Source organism: Lepidochelys kempii, chromosome 5, assembly GCF_965140265.1.
Source record: "Lepidochelys kempii isolate rLepKem1 chromosome 5, rLepKem1.hap2, whole genome shotgun sequence".
In the NCBI taxonomy this organism is placed as follows: Eukaryota; Metazoa; Chordata; order Testudines; family Cheloniidae; genus Lepidochelys; species Lepidochelys kempii.
Window position 1 is genome coordinate 121,882,376 of NC_133260.1, and position 22,570 is coordinate 121,904,945.

General features: G+C 40.5%; 1 protein-coding gene across 10 annotated transcripts in view; it reads left to right on the top strand.

The window, feature by feature from the left end:
• The window catches only part of KIAA1958 (KIAA1958 ortholog), a 115,103-nt gene that overhangs the window by 57,845 nt on the left and 34,688 nt on the right, over positions 1 to 22,570 (top strand). The window lies entirely within an intron of this gene.

Sequence of the window (22,570 nt, forward strand, 5' to 3'; positions counted from 1 at the left end):
TAAATTTTGTAGCAATGCCACCTAATGTAAACTCAAAAAATACCTCCTCTCCTGCACAAATGAAAAAAGAAAGGGAATAAAAGTGGAGAAGAGGTGTAGTAGAAAACAACCATTTTTGCAGAACCCATATAAACCAATTTGTGCACTCTCTCTCTCTCTCACACTCTGCCAGCTCTGTAAAAGGTTATCTAACAAATGTTATTGCTAGGAACATGCCAAGTCTTTAACGATACTGATACACACAGGAAGACAAGACTCACATGAATTCCAGCTCCATTGAAAACACAGGAGAAAACACGGGCAAGAGCCAGCATGTCTGGGCTGGACATTTATTTATTTGTTTTGTGGGGTGAGAGGTCACTTTCTATTCAATGTGATGCTCTTGGATAGTGCTCAGTGTTTGCTGTTGTTCCATTTAATACTGGGGCTACCCTGGTCTTACGACTTGTGGTGCCCAAAGCTAGAGAGAGGATGGGAGGGATCTGGTTGTGAGGTTCGCGGTCAGTGGAGCAGATGGGGTGGACAAGACAAGTGAGGCAACAAGACTGTTTAGTAGTCACTTGCTTTGCTGGTCTACTTAAGGCTGGCCCCATCTGCCTTGAAATAGGAACTGCAAATAGGGCCTGACCCAAAGCCCATTAACATCAATGGAAGGACTCTCACTGATGTCTGTGGGTTTTGGATCAGGCCCATACTTTGGTAAAGGTGAGTATCAGAGAGTTGTCTGGTTTTGTTGAATCCTAACACTTTAAACAGCAACGGAGTCCCAAGAGGCTATGAGTCCACCTATCTGCGTGAGGAGAGAATGCCACTTTTACAAGGGCTGTTCTACAAAGCCAGGGCATGGTGACCTTCAAGTACTTCAGTTTCCCTTTTATATTCATTACTTCGCTTGTTAGGAAGCTTGCTCTATCTCGTCTCCCTGTTTGTGCCCTTGCAAAATCCACGTATAAAATAAAATGGAATTCTACCCATTGCCAAGAGTACATTGTTTTTTAGTTGTAGATACTAACAAGAGAAAGATTTGCTGAAGAGAGAAAATATGTTTTTAAAATTAGTTTGGGAACACACAACCCCCCCCAGAAACCTGGTAGCAGATTTCTTTTATCACCTCTGGTGCAATCCAGTGTATTGTTTATTGAGGCCCCAATTCAGCAAAGCATTTAAGCGCGTGCGTAAGTCCATCCTTGTTCAACAAAGCATGTGTAATGTTAAGCACGAGCTTAAGAGTATTTCTGAATAGAGATGAACTGTTGTCTGGAGCATTACAGGTGAGCTGCAAGAACAGAAACAAATTGAAGTGTTTGTTTCCTTAATTGCGCCATTATAAAATCAGACTTGTGAACTCTTTTCACCAAATCTTTTGGTTTCTCCTGCTTGTTCTGTCAGATGCCACCTCTTTTCTCCTTTGTGAGGAGGGAGAGCTGCAGCTCAGGTTATGGCCTTGTGACATCCCTATTCAGGTCCCCAAAAGATCTTGCTGAGACCCTTCAGAAAAGAGCGAGATGTGAGAACCTGACCATTCAAATGAACAAAACCAAGCAGAAAATAGGTATGAAGATATTTTACAAACATCACAATGGGTCAGTAAAAGGGCAAAACTAATTTCTTTTTGTTGTTGCTTTGCAGTTCATCTGTACGTTGAGAGACATGGGTAGCTGAGAGCCTCATAAATAAGCGTTAACATCTGCCTGTTTTACAGTATGATGTCTTGAAATGTTAAGATTAAGTGTAAAATCCTGACCATATTGAACTCAGTGACAAATTTACTATTGACTTCAGTGCAGCTAGGGTTTCACCTGAAGGTGTATTATTTTTTAGCTTGGGTAGATGTACATGCACTAGCTTTGATTGAGCTATCGCATTAAAAAGAGCAAAGTAGCCACAGCACCACGGGCAGCCGCTCAGGCTAGGCAACCAAGCACGATTTCTTCCAAAATCCTGAGTACATTAGTGTTCTGTTCACCAGAAATTAACCTTTGTGGCTGATGGCTCATGGAAACTCCATTAGTCTGTTAGTTACAGAGGTGGTTCCCTTTTTATTTCAAGGGGTAGGGGTTAAGAACATAAGAACGGCCGCACTGGGTCAGACCAAAGGTCCATCTAGCCCAATATCCTGTGTTCCGACAGTGGCCAATGCCAGGTGTCCCAGAGGGAATGAACAGAACAGGTCATCATCAAGTGATCCATCCCCTGTCGCCCATTCCCAGCTTCTGGCAAACAGAGGCGAGGGACGCCATCCCTGCCCATGCTGGCCACTAGCCATTGATTTCCCTATCCTCCATGAACGTATCTAGTTATTTCTGCAACAGTAGTGGCTGCCTAGTGCCTAAATTGACATGACATGGACAACTAGTACTACTTCCTTTCAGGACATGAAATTTGCCATGCCTTTATAAAAATTGGCTCAAAAAAATGATCTCACATTGATTATAGTCAGTTTGTCCCCTCCTGGAGAAAGGAGTCTTCCCTGATTTTTAAAAAGTTAGGTATGCAATTGTACATGCACAACTTAGCAAATAATTGTGCACCTGCTATGCACATGCAATCACTGTGATTGCACCAATGCCCCATAATATTAAATGGGATTTACATGACACAGCTCATTTGCTTTTAACATTTATCTTGAAATATTTGCTGTCTTCTCTAATGAATATCACAAAAACATTATGTTCAAATATTCTTTCTATTCTTGAAAAGAACAGACACTGTTTTCTTATTTCCTTTGTGTGGCTACTGGAGTCTCAAATGCCATATGTAAAATTACTCTGGTACCTTACATTAATTAGTAGCAATTTTCTAAGGTACAATTCTATCATATCTTTTGGCCTACTTACAGAAAGTAGCATCTCTGTACCCATTAGGGTTATTACTTTCTTGATAGATGATAATGAATGTTAAGCTTTGCATATAGGGCCTAATTTATTAGCGTGCATGTCTCCATTTCTTTGCAATGTATCATGTGTTCATTTTTATATTTTTGTACCTTACATCTTTGTTTGGAAGCTGCCCTTGATTAGTAAGAGTTGCCTCACAATGCCATTCAAGCCACAGAGGAGAGTATGTATATTTAATAGCGGACACTGTCAATTTAAAGCCACAGGGGGAAGTAATCAAATTAGACAATGCAGGTGAGATCCTTCCTCTGGCCTCTTTATGCTGGATAATAGGACTACAGCTGCAGAAAGGGGCAATAAAAGCCCTATTTCTGGCCAGGGGAGGGATTCTTCCAGTGCAGACACTGCAGAGAAGACAACCATAAGGCTATCCTTTGTAGACACCCACCCTGCGACAAACCAGAGGCAAGACTGGTGTCCGGAGAGGTGTGTCAGAGCAGGGATCCAGCCCCAGGGCTGTCTAAGTTATACTGGGGGCCTCTCCAGACCCTGAAACTGCCAGCAATTGAGCAAATGCAAAGGTGGCTTAAAGCTCTTGTCCTGGGCTGCAAGTGAGAGGCCCAGCACAGAATCTCACCTTGCATCTCCCATAGGAAGGTATGGGACAGTAATTAGTCGCCTTAGAGTGACAGTATTTTATCTTCATGTTTTGATAAATAAGATACCCATTTTATGTCAAATCCTGGTCCAATTGAAATCAGTGGGTGTTTTGCCATTGGCTTTGGAAAGACCAAGATTTGGCTATTTATGTTTAACCCTGGTAGGTCACCAAGCTCCTAGTTCAGGAAAGCACTTAAATACATGCTTAAATCCACCCTGTTTAGGAAGGAATGGATCTTAAATATATGCTTAAAGTTGAACATGTGCTCAAGTGCTTTCCTGTATAGGGATGCTCACCTGAATCTGGGACTAAGGGTTTGTCTGCGCTTGAAATGTTACAGTGGCATAAAAAGTTGGATCCAAAGTGGCATGGTTTAAATCTAAATGCAAAGCACATTTTGAGTAACATATTCTTATTGCAACAGTTTTGTTGAACATTTACTCTCTTTTTTCTATTTGTTCCAATTTTACAGAAATGGTTGAAGTAAAAATTATTTTCCTTACAAATTACACTATGACCATATTGAAATATTTTAATCGTTCTAGATTTTTAAAATTAACTATATTGTAATAGAACATTCTATTCATTTTTGAGGAAAATATACAGCAAATCTTTCAAAATTTCATGCTGTTATTTACACAGGATATATAATAGAGATAATTACCAGTGAAAATTTAACTCAAAAGTCATAGAATCATAGAATATCAGGGTTGGAAGGGACCTCAGGAGGTCATCTAGTCCAACCCCCTCCTCAAAGCAGGACCAATCCCCAACGAAATCAAGTCCACTTGGAACATTCTGCAAGGGTCAGGCTTCTGGGTCTGATGGGAGCAGCTAAGTGGAGTTTGCAGGGGACAGCTGTCCAAATCAGCTCAAAACTATGCTCACAAGATTTTCGAGAGCGGGGACTGAGGTTTGCAAATGGTGTGGACTTTGAGCTCATGACTCTGCTCAAATGGATTTCAAACCACCAAACAGCTGATCTACAGATAATGACTTTTGATAACTAATAAACTGGGCTGGATTAGAACCACTGACCTGCAGGTAAAAGATTCTGTGTTTAATCAGATTTAGGCCAGTAAGTGTGTTGGCTACATTTTGCTCTCAGCATGTACCTATGACTCCCATTAACATTAATAACAGTAGGGCACATGCAATGAGAGAAGTATATATGCCTCCACACTGAATAAATTTACTATAGGCTGTAGATTAACAATAACCCTGTATTCTGCTATTGTTTTTCAGTAACTACATATGCATGATGAAAACAACCTTTCAAGCTAAACATATAACCATTGGGGTAATACTTAACCATTAATTTGCTAAAATATCTATGTACGTGTGTAATTATTTTGTTCTGTGTTTGTACAGATCTTCGCACAGGGAAATCCTGGTCCATGACTGAAACTCTTAGGTGCTACAGTAATACAAATTAATAATGATATTGTGATGACTAAGGCACCATAGGCATTCATGGCACTTCAAAGAATGAATAAAGACAGACAGCAATCTAAATTAAGACTCTTGTCAGGAGGAGATAATGGCATAGAACTGGGGATAGAGAAGAGGAGGGAGAAAGCAAGAATATGGAATTATGCAGTCACTAAGGAAGCCAGGGTGGGACTTTCAGAAGTGCTTAGTGATGGCCTAACTCTTCTGCAGTGGGAGTTTTGCTGTTGACTGCAGAGTTATGCCAGTGCTGAGAACTTTTGCAAATCCCACCCTAGTGTCCTATGTCTAGGTGGTTACGCTTTTTACAAAGTGAATATTGTTTGGATTTGATGTAATGAAGCCGTGAACACATCTGTATTTTCTATTAGGACTGTCAAGCGATTAAAAAATACAGTAACTCCTCACTTAAAGTCATCCTGGTTAACGTTGTTACGTTGCTGATCAGTTAGAGAACATGCTCGTTTAAAGTTGTGCAATGCTTCGTTTGGCAGCCGCCTGCTTTGTCCACTGCTTGCAGGAAGAGCAGCCCGTTGCAGCGAGCTGGTGGGGGCTTGGAACCAGGGTGGGCAGCAGCCCCCCTATCAGCTCCCTGCTTCCCTAAGTTCCCTGTGCGGCAGCTGCCCAGCAGGCTATCAATTGCCGGCAGTTCAGCTGTCCCTCCCCCCACAGCCATGTGCTGCTCCTGCCCTCTGCCTTGGAGCTGCTCTCCAGAGCCTCCTGCTTGCTGTACGGGGATGGGGGGAAAAGGGAGGCTAATGTCAGGGTGTCTCCCTGCTCCTGCACCTCACTTATCCCATCTTCCATAGAGCAGGGGGGATACAAGACAGGGCTCAGGACGGAGGGAGCTTCCTGGCGGCAGCTGCAGTCTCAGCTTGCTGATCTACTTAACAAAGCAGTGTACTTAAAGGTGGGGTCAGCATACTTAAAGGAGCAATGTGCATCTCTCTCTCACACACAGGGTGTGTGTCTCTGTCTCTGTCTGCCATGCTGTCTCCCCTCCCTCCATTTGTGCTGCCTTATAGAGTGTGAGGCTACATTAACAGCAATGAGTTAACCCTTGAGGGCTCAGCCAATTGCTAGTTCATCATTTAGCAGTAAGGCATTCCCTGGGAAATATCCCACCTCTGACTTCACCACCTCAACCAAGCTTCACAATCATCATTGCTGTGTACAGTATTAAATTGTTTGTTTAAAATTTATACTGTGTGTGTATATATATATATATATAGTCTTCTGTCTGGTAAAGAAAAATTTCCCTGGAACCTAACCCCCCCTATTTACATTAATTCTTATGGGGAAATTGGATTAGCTGAACATCGTTTTGCTTAAAGTCGCATTTTTCAGGAACATAACTACAGAGAAGTGAGGAGTTACTGTAATAGAATACCATTTATTTAAATATTTTTGGATGTTTTCTACATTTTCAAATATATTGATTTAAATTATAATACAGAATACAAAGTGTACCATGCTCACTTTATATTTATTTTTTATTACAAATATTTGCACTGTAAAAAACAAAAGAAATAGTATTTTTCAATTCACCTAATACAAGTACTGTAGTGCAATTTCTTTATCATGAATGTTGAACTTAAAAAGTAGAATTATGTACAAAAAATAACTGCATTCAAAAATAAAACAATGTAAAACTTTAGAGCCTACAAGTCCACTCAGTCCTATTTCTTGTTCAGTCAGTCACTCAGACAAACAAGTTTGTTTACATTTGCAGGAGACAATGCTGCCTGCTTCTTGTACATAATGTCACCTGAAAGTGAGAACAGGCGTTCTCATGGCACTGTTGCAGCTGGCGTCAGAAGATATTTACGTGCCAGATGCACTAAAGATTCATATGTCCCTTCATGTGTCAGCCACCATTCCAGAGGACATGCGTCCATGCTGATGACAGATTCTGCTCGATAATGATCCAAAGCAGTGTGGACCAACACATGTTCATTTTCATCATCTGAGTCAGATGCCACCAGCAGAAGATGGATTTTTTTTTTTTTTTGGTGGTTCGGGTTCTGTAGTTTCTGCATCAGAGTGTTTCTCTTTTAAGACTTCTGAAAGCATGCTCCACGCCTCATCCCTCTCAGATTTTGGTAGGTGCTTCAGATTCTTAAACCTTGGGATGAGTGCTGTAGCTATCTTCAGAAATCTCACATTGGTACCTTCTTTGCATTTTGTCAAATCTGCAGCGAAAGTGTTCTTAAAATGAACAACATGTGCTGAGTCATCTGAGACTACTATAACATGAAATATATGGTAGAATGTGAGTAAAACAGAGCTGGAGACATACAATTCTCCCCCAAAGAGTTCTGTCACAAATTTACGCATTATTTTTTTAACAAGCATCATCAGCATGGAAGCATGTCCTTTGGAATGGTGGCCAAAGCATGAACGGGCATACGAATGTTTAGCATATCTGGCACGTAAATACCTTGCAATGCCAGCTACAAAAGTCCCATGCAAATGCCTGTTCTCACTTTCTGGTGACATTGTAAATAAGAAGCGGGCAGCATTATCTCCAGTAAATGTAAACAAACTTGTTTGTCTTAGCCATTGGCTGAACAAGAAGTAGGACTGAGAGGACTTATAGGCTCTAAAGTTTTGCATTGGTTTGTTTTTGAGTGCAGTTATGTAACAAAAAAAATCTACATTTGTAAGTTGCATTTTCATGATAAAGAGATTGCACTAGAGGACTTGTATGAGGTGAACTGAAAAATACTATTTCTTTTTATCATTTTTACAGTGCAAATATTTGTAATAAAAATAATATAAAATGGACACTGTACACTTTGTATTTTGTGTTGTAATTGAAATCAATATGTTTGAAAATGTAGAAAAACATCCAAAATATTTAATATATTTCAATTGGTGTTCTATTGATTAACAGTGCGATTAAAACTGCCATTAATCGCGATGAATTTTTTTTTAGTTAATCGCATGAGTTAACTGCGATTAATCAACAGCCTATTTCTAATGCTAATTTATAAACTGTAATCTTCTGATAGACCTCAGGGGTGAAACAGAGGTCATCTGAGTCATTGATTGGATAGAAACACTCAAGGGAAAACCCAGGTGCTGCAGGAGGCAGAGTTGGCAAATGAGTAGGGTGTTCTTCTGCTGAGGTACTGCACCGATGCCATATCTTGTGGCTTGGCAACTGTGCTGTCCCACTGTTACTACATCAGTAGAACTGCAACAGTGGGAAAATTGAAGGAAAAGCTCAGTGCAGACACAGCTGTAAGGTGCAAAACCAAGGTCCCTTGTGAATATAAGACACTAACAATGGTGGTATTAGCCTCCGAGATCTAGCCAAATTCCCATGTAAGTTGTTTATTTTATTCCTGCCTAAATTCAGCCTGCAGTTTCAACTGGATACTTGGCTTCTTGTTGCAAACCTGTCAGGCCCTGATCCAAGCAAAACACAAATGGAATCACGTGAATAGTCCCAGTTGATTTCAGTGGGACTTAAGCATATGTTTAAAGTTAAACACACACTTAAGTACTTTGCTGGAGTGAGGTGTGCCACATGTGCTGAGCTGAAAAGGGAAGGGATTACTGTAGCTGTTTTGCTACAGAGGGATGGAATTATGCATGTGCTTTGCTGAATTGAGACCTTAAATTCTGAAGTGAAAGTGCACTCTGAAAACTGCAGGGTTTCCATCCACACTTCTCCTTCGAGCTGCAGACACATTATCCATTCTGGCTTTTTGTAGAGAAGGAAGGAAGAAGAGATAGGGAAAGAGAATATCCAGTTTTTCAGTTGGATTTTACCGGAAAGTTCAGAGAAAGGAAAAAAGGGGGCTGCTGCCTTATTTGGAGCTTGAGGTAGGGGGAAGGGGAAACTTGGCTAAAAATACGTTTGTGTTCAGAAACATTCGGAGATGGGAAAAGTCCACTGCATATCTGTTCTAAACTAGATCACCCATCTGTAATGTAAATCTTAATTTGGTTTTGTGCCAAACATTACACTCAGGGTGCAATGGTATCAATAGATCTAACCTTTGAAAAATCTGGATGTACTTGTGTCCCAATGATCTTTGCCCTAGGTTGTTTTATTCTTTTTCTTATCCCACTTCGGCCCTCACCGAATCTATTTATCTATTTACTGCCCTCATATTGTGGCCAGTAACGCCCAATAGATGGAGGAACTACATAAATTAGGACATTTTCTTATGTGAATTGATGTAATTTTCTCTCCTATCCACTAATCTGGGCAATCTTCCCCTAAGTGTAGTGTGTTCATGCCTTCATTCGTATATGTGCCCCCCTATGGGTCTTTTCTCTTCTCACTGATTCTTCTGAAATGCAAATTCATCCTGCCAATTCTTTGAGACTTGCCCTGTGTTGCTGACTAGACCTCAGGAAACAAATTAAGGGACAGGAAAATTATTTTTAGCATTCCAACTCCAGTTGTTCAGCCATATGCTGTTGTCTGTTTTGCTTTTCACTAATTTTCTCTCTCTGTATCGCTTTTTACTGCCTCCCTCTTCCAGTCTCTTGGTTTCTGCTAGCTGTCAAGTGAAGGGATGTCACATGTTGACAAATAACGTGCCCAACACACCACGCACTAATGTGATTCTTAAATAAATCTAAATAATTTACGTTAGCACAAAGTGGGATAGTCATAAATATATACATAATCCATGTATCCATAATTATGTACATAAAACTGTTGCCCATCTTAGCCCTTGCAGGAATTAGTCAATGTCGTGTTCGCTCTGAATTAATTCAGTAGCAGTGGTACAGATTATTCAGATGCTTTTGGGGAATAACAAATTATTTTGATGGAAATAACAAAACAAAACAAACAGCAAAAACTCCGCTGTATAATTATGGCAGAGAGATAACAATATCCTGAGCTCCATGGGCATACACACACACTACTACAGAGGAAAAGATCTGAAAATCCTGAACGTATTTAAACACTCTATAGCAAACTGGAAACTTCAGCTTAATGTGAAACCAATGCAGCTAAAATAAAGTGGGTTTAAATGTGAATCTAAAGATGGAAAGAAAAAATGTACCTTTGAAAATTATTTGCTGTGTTAAGTGTAATATTTTACTCTTTGTAAAGATATTCTACCCAACAAGAATCTTGTAAACAGCTGGATGCTAGACATAATTAAAGGGCATATGGGTATGTAACCTGACAGAAACAAGGGAAATTCAGTTGTTAAAATGTCCATTAAAAATAGTCCCACTGCATTGTAAAATGTGAAGCCTTTGGATATTGCGTTCGTGTTCTGCATAATTTGCTTCATTCATATGGGATAATATACAGCCAGGAAAGGAAAGGTAAATTGTTTAAGCCAGTCACTCTGCCCAGCTAGAATCTTAGAAATAAAAGCACAGATTTTTTAACAAAGCTGTGTTAGGTCTATTACTACACTAAATCAAAGGGGGAAAGAGTGTTAAAACGAGATTCTCTAGGAACCGTGGCACCATGTTTTGTGTTATCAGAGAGTGATGGCCATAGCTCACTACACACGTTATGTATTACACCTGCAGCAGATAGTTCAGACAGATCAGAAAAGGGTACCTTTGATTCACTACCATTGGCAGTATAATAAAACGGGGTGTATGTGGCAGGGGGGTGGTGGGATGTCTGCAGTCTCTAATAAGCAATATATCAACTAAGCACTGTCAGGTTTTTGTAGAAAGTTCCCCAGCATGATTTATTGCATTCATTACAGTCATGTGGGCTTCATGCTCCTAAGCCTGAAATTGCAATCATATTCTAAAGTTGATTTAAGAATATGCTTTGGCCAAGACTAACGTGCAGCTTATTATGATTAATGTAATAAAATATTTATTACATACTTCTTTTTCTTTTCTTTGTTTCTGTTTGCTGCCCTAGTTAGTGTCTCATTCCAAAGCTGTGACATACAATTAGATTTCAAATTACAAGGATCCTCATCTGTTTTTCATCTACTTCTTCATTGTTTCCCTCATTTTTACATCCTTTTTGTTCATTTTCTCTCTGCATTTTCTAACTCTGTTTCTTATCCGCTGTCTGGAGTGCATTTAAATCAAGAGCAGGCAAATTGTGCTCTGTGAACGTGTAGCTGTGGGTCTCCCCTTTGAGACCAAGTGCATTGTTATTGGCAATGTGCTCGTTAAAATAAAGGCATCTACGCTCCCTAGTACAACACTGTGGCCCTTCTGTGGGACGACCACATTAAAAAAAATAGTAATTGGGGGGCTATGCATGGGAATGTGTTAATCCTCTACCAGTATTGAGTGGGAACTAGAGCTCAGTCAGCCAACTTCGATTCCTGGAACAAATTATTAAACCATCAGGAATAATAGGGTGATAGGTAATAGCTAACATGGATTTGTCAAGAATAAATCCTGCCAAACCAACCTACTTTCCTTCTTTGAAAGGGTTACTGGCCTAGTAGATGAGGATAGGGGAAGCAATAGATGTGATACATCTTGACTTTAGTAAGGATTTTGATACAGTCCAACAAGACATTCTTATTAACAAACTAATGGAAACAGTGGTCTAGATTATATTACTATAAGGTGGGTACACAACTGGTTGAAAGATTGTACTTAAAGAGCAGTAATCAAGGTTTGCTGTCAAACTGGCAGGATGTATCTAGTTGGGTCTCCCAAAGTTCCATTATTCAATATTTTCATTAATGACTTGGATAATGGAATGGAGACTATGCTCATAAAATTTGCTGATGACACCAAGCTGGGAGGGTTGCAAGCATTTTGTAGGGGAGGATTAGGATTCAAAATGTCCATGACAAATTGGAGAATTGGTCTGAAATCAACTGAATAAAATTTCATAAAGACAAATGCAAAGGTACTTCACTAAGGAAGGAAAAATCAAATGCCCGATTATAAAATGGGGGATTACTGGCTAGGCAGTAGTATGGCAGAAAACGATCGGAGGGTTAAAGTGGATCACAAATTGAAGATGAGCTAACAATGTGATGCAGTTGCAAACAAGGCTAATATCATCCTGGAGTGTATTAACAGCAGTGTCATATGTAAGACATGGGAGGTAATTGTCCTGCTTTACTCAGCACTGGGGAGGCCTCAGCTGGAGAACTGGGTCCAGTTCTGGGCACTGCACTTTAAGAAAAAATATAGACACATTGGAGCAAGAATAATGAGAAGGGGTTTAGAGAACCTGATTAGTGAGGAAAGGTTAAAAAAGTTGGGCATGTTTAGTCTTGACAAAAAGAGGGGGGACTGATTACAGTCTTCAAAGGGCTGCTATAAGAGATGGAGATCCATTGTTCTCCATGTCCACTGACGGTAAGACAAAAAGTAATGGGCTTAATCTGCAGCAAGAGAGATTTTGGTTAGATGTTGGGACGCATTTTTAACTATAAGGATAGTTAAGCACTAGAATAGGCTTTCAAGGGAGGTTGTGGAATCCCCATTATTGGAGGTTTTTAAGAGCAGATGAGAGAAACACCTGTCAGGGTGGGCTAGGTTTATTTGGTCCTGCTTCAGTGCAGGGGACTGGATTAGATGGCTTCGTGAGGTCCCTTCCCGCCCTACATTTCTATGATTCTATAAAGCGGAGGCTAAACGGTTAGGGGGTGGGTACATGTTCCTCCTCTTCTCTGCCCCTTTACTCCTTGCCTCTGAGAGGAATAAATGCTGTGTATTATTTATCTCATATGATCCATAGCAAACCAGGCACCCAAAAAGGCATCTTCGGTCATTCTAACCTTAGTCAATATGATCACAACATACTATATTATCATTATCATCATTGTGGTAATACCTAGAGGGCACAAACTGGGATTAAGGTTCCTTTTTGTATTTTAGACATCTTTTATGTGTATTTGGCTACCGTATGTTATCATCCTGGTTTCTAAGAATAACAGTAGTGTTGTATTGCAACTTTCCAGACAATATTTTATGTGTTGTATCTAACTTCTCTGTTTGTATGCTGTGAAATATAGATCCATGTTCCTAGATCTTAGATGGTCTAAAGATTCTCATAGATCATAAAGGGGTTCAAGTATTTCTATGAACTACCACCAAGAATCCTACAGGTGTTAATAACTAGGCACAGTAAGCATTCATACAGAGCATATAAACCTCACAAGGGCTCCTGTGGTGGTTTGCTCCATGTGAATATCTTACAAATGCAGAAATAATGCATTCCATCTTCCGAGGCCAGCGATGCACACCAATACATCACACAGCAGTTGATGTTTAAAAAAAAATTAGGTATTCCCAGACAAAAACTTCATGACACTAAGCTAGGGCTCTAAATCGCTTACAGTAGCTTAAATGGGAAACACTGTAAAATAACCTTGTAGTTAAGAAACACCAACCCAAACACACAAACAGCCTCCAAATCAGTCAGCCAGAAGTGTCAATGTTAAGGTTACACTTAAAATAAAATAAAAACCACCAAAAACGTTGAAAGTACATTTCAGGCCCTGCATTCTGAGGTTGCTACTAAAGTATTGCAAACGTTGAAAAGGAAAAGCATGAATCTCCTAAATAAATAAAAGAAGGGTGGGTCAAGAAGGGGGGAGAGGAAAGTGTCCTTTTAATTTTAATTGGAGGTAGGTTGTTTTCTTCTAAATAATTAAACAGCCAGGGCCAGATCCTCAGTTTGTGTATATCTGCAAAGCTCCACAGAAGCCAAAGGAACCCTGCCAATTTAAACCAGCTGAGGATGTGACCAGTTATGTATCAGTTGCATCTGCTGTTTATGGGGCTGCTCCTGTAAGGTTCTGAGGGAGTTCAGAGAACTCAGAGCCTTGTAGAGTTGGGCTTCAAATTTTGTAGCATTCATGTGTGAAATCCTGGCCCCATTCAAGTCAATGGCAGGTTTGCCATTGATTTCAATGGGCCAGGATTTTATCCCATGTCTTTAAAGGGTATGTTGGTCAGGTCTGGATTTAGGGTCAAGTGACCCAGGTAACCGCTGGGAGTGCCTGGCTTGGAAGGTGCCGGGTTCGGGGTGTTGTGCATGAATAAATACAGATTTACAGTTCCTAACATGCAAATTATTCGTCTATATGACAGGGATAAATCATGCATGCAAATTGTGCATCAAAGTTGTGAAATGGGCTACAAATGCAATAAAAAATAAGGTATTCAAAAATTTAACAAACTGTGTGGGGCAGGGGTGCGCCGAAGATGCTCCTCGCCTGGGGTGCCATCTGGTCTCGGGCCAGCCCTGATTGTGGTAAAAGTGGGAGAAAAGAATACATGCTGAAAAACCAAACTACAACTAGAGTCTGCCTTAACATCTGTTCAGATGTACATACTGTAACAAATGAACAGACGACTAATGTTTATTTTAGAAACTCTTACTTTATTGAGATATCAGGTTACAAATATTCTTGTGCTCATTTACTTGGACTCTGCATTCATTTTTCTTCAAGGAAATCTGAGTATGTCTTAATTTTGGACTCATGGAAATATTTCACTTGTAATTTTGGGGAAGTTAATTGATCATAAATGTAATTTGTGTTGACCAGAAAACCTTAAGAGCCTGTGCAAATGGGTTTTAATTAAGAAATATTAGCAATCTTAGAGATTTTACATGCCATTGAAAGCACTTGATAAAAACATAAAAATATAGAGTCTTTGGCCTAAGCATTGTGGTGTTTAGAGGAGGGAAAGTTAACTGATAGGGAGAATTCCATGGCAATATAACTGACTATGGTAAAAATTCAAGCAAAATGTCCGGTGTGGGATTTTTTTTCCTTGAAAGTGATCGTTAGCCACTGTGTTATTCCTTTGATACTGCATGGTTCAGAAGCTGTTATATGTCAAAACTGATAAATATGTATTTTGCAACTGAAGCCCTTCTGCACTTTTTGTATGTATGTGTATATGGGCGGAGGAGAAGCTGCCAAGCAAAGTCAATTCTTAACAGATAGTGAGGGCATAAAAATGCCAGAAATATCATTCTACAAGTGCTGTGCTGTCTGTTATTAAAGGATGTCTTACTCTTGGAATGGTTCTGCATAGTCTCAGGCACGATTTATCAATGAGACCTCTTAGTCTGGGAAGAGGTGGTTTCCCATCTTTACAACACTGAGAAGAGAGAGTGACTTTCCAATGTTCTTTCTAGGACAGAATGAAGAGCCAGATAGCTGTCTTCTGAATTCCGTGATCATAAAGGTTGCTTGTATTCTGGGTATGGCCTTGCCTGTAAATGTGACATTAGCATTTACTGTGAGCAAGTCTCTAGAATAACTGTATTGTAGTGCTAGGCACGAAACCTGCAAGGTGCTGTGTATCGTGTTTTCAGCACGGAGTTGTGAGCACTTAGCACCACAAGGCATGTTTTTGACAGCAGGGCACGTTTTTGTTCACTTGTATTAAAATATTCTTTAGGCAGTAGGTTTGCACTTAAGAATCTATTCTAATCAGAGAGAGAATTGGCCAGTGAACAAACTCTGGGTATGTGTACGCTGCAAATGAATGTGTAATTGCAATGCGGGCAGGCATACCCATGCTAGCTTTAACCTAGCTAGCCAAGGTAACAATAGTAGTGTAGACGTAGTGGCATAGGCTTCAGCACAGCTAACAACTTGACTATGTACCCTGGCTCTCTCGTGGGCTTGTACTTTGGTTGCTAGTCTGTGCTGAAGCCCGTCCCACCACATCTTCACTACTGTAGCTTAAAGCGATCACAGGGATGCCTACCTGTGCTGCAATCTAGGGTGACCAGATAGCGAGTGTGAAAATTTGGGACAGAGTGTGGGTGGTAATAGGCATCTATATAAGACAAAGCCCCAAAGATCAGGGCTGTCCCTATAAAATCAGGATATCTGGTCACCCTACTGCAATCAGGCCTTCCTTTGCAGTATAGACATTCCCTTTGACTGGTGACATGTGCAGCTTATAAGAAAACCACATCACAACTAGCATCATATTTCTGCCAAGATCTAACTGTCTATAGGTTCAAAGTTAAACTGAATTTGAGACTACCTGTAGTAGCTCCATCTGGTGATTGTCAGTAATGTTATAAACCATTTGCTTTTGAACCTTAAAGAAACCAGCATCTGAGTCGAACTAAAACAAATATTTATGTCTTTGTGTATAACTACAGAAGAGTTTAAATGCAGCTGTCTTACTCAGTGTTACCCAATGACTTTTCATGCTGAAATAAAAACAACCCTCAATTTGTAATTCAATTGTTAGTGTTAGACCTTATCCATACTGCAATCAGAATAGAAAAAAATCCAAACCATGCTAGTTACATCTGAGTTTTACACAGCTGTAGTTTAGTGAGGAAGGATGATCTGGTTGTTAAAGTGCTAGTCTGGGACTCAGAAGATCTGTGTTCAGTTCCTGCTCCACCACAGACTTTCTGTGTGACTATGGGCAAGTCACTTAGGCCCAGATCCACAAAGGTAGTTAGGTGCCTAAATACCTTTGAGGATCTGTCCCTTAATCTCTTTGTGCCTCAGTTTCCCTTCTGTAAAAGGGGGATAATAGTATTTTCCCACCTTGAGGGGTGTTGTGAGCACAAATACATTAAACAACATGAGATGCTTCAATACTACAGTAAAGTGAGGCTGCATAGATCAGTATGGACATCAGTATGTTTCAAAGCTATTTTATTAACTAATGCTGCCAGCAAACTCAGTTAAGTACAGTTTGAGTAGCCTAGGTTCTCAGGAAAAAACTGGTCAGAGATCTGTTCTGAATGGAACCCAGCAGTATTTCAGGTTGTTACGAGCAGGGTTCTGTCCTGAGAATACACAAGATTGTATCAATGCTATATATGTTTTTAATTTTTTTTTTCTTTCTAACAAGCAGCAAAATAATTTGTTAGGACTTCAGAAAAACCCGGCTCCGCAGAGCGCATAATGCAAATTCACATGACACAGCAAGGGCAGGATATGGACAGGAAAAGGGGAAAAGCAAGACAAAGGTGACTATGACAGGCTCAGTTAAGAGTAACATTAGGCCTCAGAATCAGTGGATATTGACCGTTCTCCTAGGACAGGGATGTAGACCTTTGTTCCCCTGACCGAGATCATATGGCTGAGACCAGGAAATGAACTCCAGTTCCTTAGCAGCACTCCTAAGTGTCAGATCCTTATTATATAAGGCCTGTACACTTCTTTGTGGCTACATTAACCTTTTTTTTTTAAACCTTTCCTTCTTCCTCATTTCCTATAGGTGAGATGCGGGGAGTTAAGATTTTAATGAGGCCAGGGAGAATAGAAACAGAGTTATTTGCCCCCTTCCAACTCTTGTAGAATACAGGTTGCTGTTTGAAATCTCTGTTGGGTAGACATTGGTTGTGTCAGAATTATATTTCTCCGGCATGATTCTGCACGGCATTACCCGTGGCTTCCGCCAATGGAGGAGCGACATTTTAACGTAATGGGCCTGATTCGCCACAGTTACATCGGCATAAAATCAGAGTAACACAGTGGCGAATCAGGCCCATTACGCCAGACTCTCAGCTGGTGTAAATGGCTGTAGGTCTGCTGATTCCCATGAAGCTCTGCTGATTTACACCAATGGAGCACCTGCCCCATTATGTTTAAAAGTCCCTGCCTCCCACGCAAAGTGACACTCCAGACCACTGAAATAACTAATCAGAAGATAGTGATAGTAGAGAGGTTACATTGGATATGGTTGCCAAAGGCGCTGATTTGTTAATAGTAACTACCAGGCATCTTTAAAGCACAGAGGATTTATAACAGCTTACTTACAGATATGAAATTTATCTTCACAAGTTCAGCAAAGATGAGTGACTGTGTGATGCTCCTGTGTTGTGACAAGCCATCCTTTAACAAGTGATGATTTATGGCATATTTAACAGGAAGCTGTTGTATGTGCCGTGTATACAGAAGCAGTATTTTAAAAGTGTGTATGGCGGTGGAAAAGTGGACTGCCAGTCAAAATTAACAATTAACTTAGGCTTGAATAGAGACTGGGAGTGGCTAAGTCATTATGCAAGGTAACCTATTTCCCCTTGTTTTTTCCTACCCACCCCCCTCCTCAGATGTTCTTGTTAAACCCTGGATTTGTGCTGGAAATGGCCCACCTTGATTATCATATACACTGTAAGGAGAGTGGTCACTTTAGATAAGCTAGTACCAGCGGGAGAGTGGGTTTGTGTGTGTGGGGTGGGGGGGGGTGAGAGAACCTGGATTTGTGCTGGAAATGGCCCAACTTGATTATCATATACATTGTAAGGAGAGTGATCACTTTAGATAAGCTATTACCAGCAGGAGAGTGGGGTGGGAGGAGGTATTTTTTCATGCTTTGTGTGTATATAAAAAGATCTTCTACACTTTCCCCAGTATGCATCCGATGAAATGAGCTGTAGCTCATGAAAGCTTATGCTCAAACAAATTGGTTAGTCTCTAAGGTGCCACAAGTACTCCTTTTCTTCTTGCAAATACAGACTAACACGGCTGTTACTCTGAAACCAGTCAAAATACTGATGACTTATAAATGGTGATTGATGTACTGAAGTAAATGTTTGTTCCCATGCTTTAAACAGCACCAGCTCTTTATTTCAACACTACCCTACCAGAATAAAAGGATTTCTCCCAGGCATTGACCCATGTTAGTTTCCATTGTGGTATACTGGGGTTCTTTTATCTCAACATCAATATTGTGGTTAGTCTTCAAAACAGAGCTGTTACTTTTTATTCACACGTTCACTGCAGAAACCTGATTCAGCAGTGTTCTTTTGACAGCTGGCATGTGCTTCAAAGGGGATGTATACAGTCCTTGACCCTTACAATTCCACTTATCCTGCATGGGGATCAACGTCCCATGGGTGGGTTCCACTGAATGCATGGCCTTGTGGTTAAGAAGCAAGACTGGGACCAGGAGATCTGATATGGGCTCTGTTCCTGGCCCTCCTGCATGACTTTGGGCAAGTCACTATCCATAAAATGGGGCTGCTAATACTAGTTGTCTACTCTGGAGGAATGCACCTTCCCAATCTTGGGTTGCTCTGGGGGCTGGAGAGGCCCCCAGGATAATTTAGGCAGCCCTGTCTGAAATCTCTGCAGCCCCATCTGTCCTTGACACAGCCTTCTGATTCCAGACGCACCCTGGCACACCCCCTACTCTGCAGCTTTTGATGGGGGTCCTCGGAGAGTAGCCTTATTTCTGTGTTCTCCAGTGCCTGTCCTGGGGGAATCTTCTCCCGGCTGGAGCCAGGGCTTTTAGGGCCCTTTTACACTGCGCTGGCCTAGTGTATAGGGGCCAGAGCAGGAATGAGGTTCTCATTCCAGGACAGAATTAAGCAGCAGCACTCAAGTGGATCAGGGACTGAACCTACAAGATACCGAGCACCTCCTATGTGGGGCTGATCTCTCTCTGCTCCCTCCGGAGTTAATGAGAACACTCAGTGCCTCACAGGAGGTGCTCAAGGGAGATGATCTTCAAACATAGGCAAAAGGTGGTTTTGCCCGATGCTGAGGCACTATACAGTAGCAATGACCTATTTCAGTTACACAGGAAGAAAGAAAAGGAGGATTTATGGCACCTTAGACACTAACAAATTTATTTAAGCATAAGCTTTCGTGAGCTACAGCTTACTTCATCGGATGCATTCAGTGGACAATACAGTGGGGAGATTTATATACACAGAGAACATGAAACAATGGGTGTTACCATACACACTGTAACCAGAGTGATCACTTAAAGTGAGCTATTAACGGGGGAGGGGGGGGCATGACACCTTTTGTAGTGATAATCAAGGTGGGCCATTTCCAGCAGTTGACAAGAACGTCTGAGGAACAGTGGGGGGTAGCGGGGGATAAACATGGGGAAATAGGTTTCAGAGTAACAGCCGTGTTAGTCTGTATTCGCAAAAAGAAAAGGAGTACTTGTGGCACCTTAGAGACTAACCAATTTATTAGAGCATAAGCTTTCGTGAGCTACAGCTTTGTGTAATGACCCATCCGCTCCCAGTCTCTGTTCAAGCCTAAGTTAATTGTATCATTCTGCTCTTAGGCCCTGATTCAGCAAAGCACTGAAGCACACGAGTCAGTGGGATCCTCGTGTACTTTGTTGAATCAAGGCTTTAATACCCTAATAAGGCTATACTGTACATACACAGAAATGGAAGGATAGGATAACATAACCCTTTACAGTGACAGCAAGAGCAGGATTTTAGCCTTGTGTCTCTTCCAAATCATGTCTGTTTAGTTCCCTGACCTCCCTCTGCCCCACCCTCCAAAAAAAAGTTTTACTAATGCTAATAGTGCAGAAATAATGCAGCTGTTGAAAAACAGTTCATTTTTATTCATCATCAGCAGAAGTGCCAGCTGATTTCTGATTCCAGATCCTTATTGTTGCTGATGATGAGACTGAAAGCAGATAGAATGCAGTTGGATTTTCAGATACTAAAGTCATCATGTTTTGCTGGCTATTAGGGAAAAAAAACATAGTTACTTAAAAACTAAGCAGTTTTCAATATGGAAGTAATTAATGGAAAATAAATATGGAACAGCATTTTTACAGAACTTCTGTTTTGATCCTAATTACACTCTTGGAAACATGCATCATATGATATACAGTATGGTGACTGTATTATGCTTTTTTCTTTGTCTTGATAAGTGAATATAGGACAATATAACTCCTATGTTTATCTGAACAATAGATGAAATACTGGAGTTGAATAGCTATCTCAAGATGCATCCATGTTGAGTCCTTGGAGACTCACTAGTTCTCTTGAATTATGTGTATATTAGAAACATTTCATCTTTGTCACAATGATCGAAGGAAAAATGTAAATATGACATCTTGTCAGACTTAAACATCTGACATCCAAATTACATACCTGTCAACATTTCAGGAAGAAAATGAAAGTGATAAATAGCAATCAAAGAGGGTGGGCATCCAGTACATTGTTCTGCCTTTGGTCCTGTCTCGTCTTTAAATTTCACAGATTTCCTCTTCCTCCTGCAATTCACTACAATGAGCGGGGGATCTGGGGTGATTGGAGAGCAACCCTGAATATCATGGTTATGGTGTATCACAGTGCCGTCAGGGGAGGAGTAAGCTCTGCAGCACCTGAGCTCCACACAGGGCTTCTTTCCCTTCTGCAGGCAGGGCTGAGAGACTCTTCTAATCTAATCTGGGAAAGTGGCCAGTTCCAGCTCCTTCTAGTGCCCAGAATTGAGGTCCAGACAATATGTAACTTCAGACCAACTGAAAAATCTGGCTTATCCTCCAAAACACTTTAAAATGTGGATGATGCCAGTATTTGAGGGCTAGCAGAAGAAAGATTGAATTTGTGAGCATCACCCACTAAACACTGGTGAGTTAACTGGCCTGATGTTATTTTGGCCTGATTTAAACAGGCCAAAGTGTTTAAACAGGAAGAGTGGGTAGTGCACATTGTCTTGTACAACATTTGTAAGTGCTATGTAAATTGGATAAATCCAGCTGTTTGCTAGGTGTTACTGTGTTCTCACTGAAATGCAAATGCCAGTTCCTATCTGCAGTTATAAATAAGGACACTCTTAAAGGCGACCTGCAAAGGGCAAAACAAAATGAAATTGTATCTAATGTTGTTTTTTAATTACATATAAAAAAGACCTGAATCATTTCTGCATGTTAATTGGGAAAATGTCAGAACCGAGTTCCTTTAACTACAACAGAGCATAGCTAATTCTTTGTGCTTGTCACTGAAATTTTCCTTCTTTGTGTTTTGTTGTTTATCATTTTCTAATACCATTAAGCATTGTCATATACCTGAAGAGACCATTCCATCTTTGTGCTTCTAAATTACATCCTTGTATAGATGGGTAATTTGCACATGTAAAGAAAATAGTCTTTCAATATCACATGTAATTTAAATGTAAGGACCATTTTCCTTTTTATGCTTTTCATGCCATGATCAGCAAGAAAATTAGTATCTCAACAAAAGTTACCTTTAGTGATGGCTTGAACTCTGATTAACAACTGTGGTTTGATATGTCACCGATCACAAAGACCTATAAAAATATCCTTGTAGACCAGCATAAAATTGTTTCCAGATTTTGATCTTCTGCCAAGGTTTCCAGCATGAAAGAAAGGTCAGTTCCTCAAGGAGAAACGGTTCCACTCTCAAGAAGAAACCTGATTGTGTAGGTGATCTTAAGTCTAAGTGAATTTGTGGAGTGCTGTCTTGGTAGCTACTGATGTTTTTCTTCTCTGTCCCCTAAAGATGAAATATTCTCCATCTTTCATATCTGTACACTTGTAAACAGGGGCGGATTTAGGGGCAGGTGATCCAGGCGACTGCCTGGGGTGCTGAGCTCAGGGTCCTGTGCATGAATAAATACAGACGTACAGATCCTAGTGTGCAAATTTATCGTCTTATATGACCGGGAAAAATCATGCATGCAAATTATGCATCAAAGTTGTGAAATGGGCTACAAATGCAATAAAAAATAAGGTACTCAGAAGTTTAACAAATGGGAGGAGGGGTGCCAAAGATGGTCCTCACCTGGGGTGCCATTTGGTTTAGGGCCGGCCCTGCTTGTAAACTATGGATTGCACTGTAGTATGGTTATTTGCAAACCCTTTGTGTTTGGGTGTGCTGTGTTATAATGTTCTGTACATTTCTGTCTATATTTATTTAGTACTTGAAAACACATCTCATTAAAGATACTTTTTAATGGAATAAATATGATGTTTT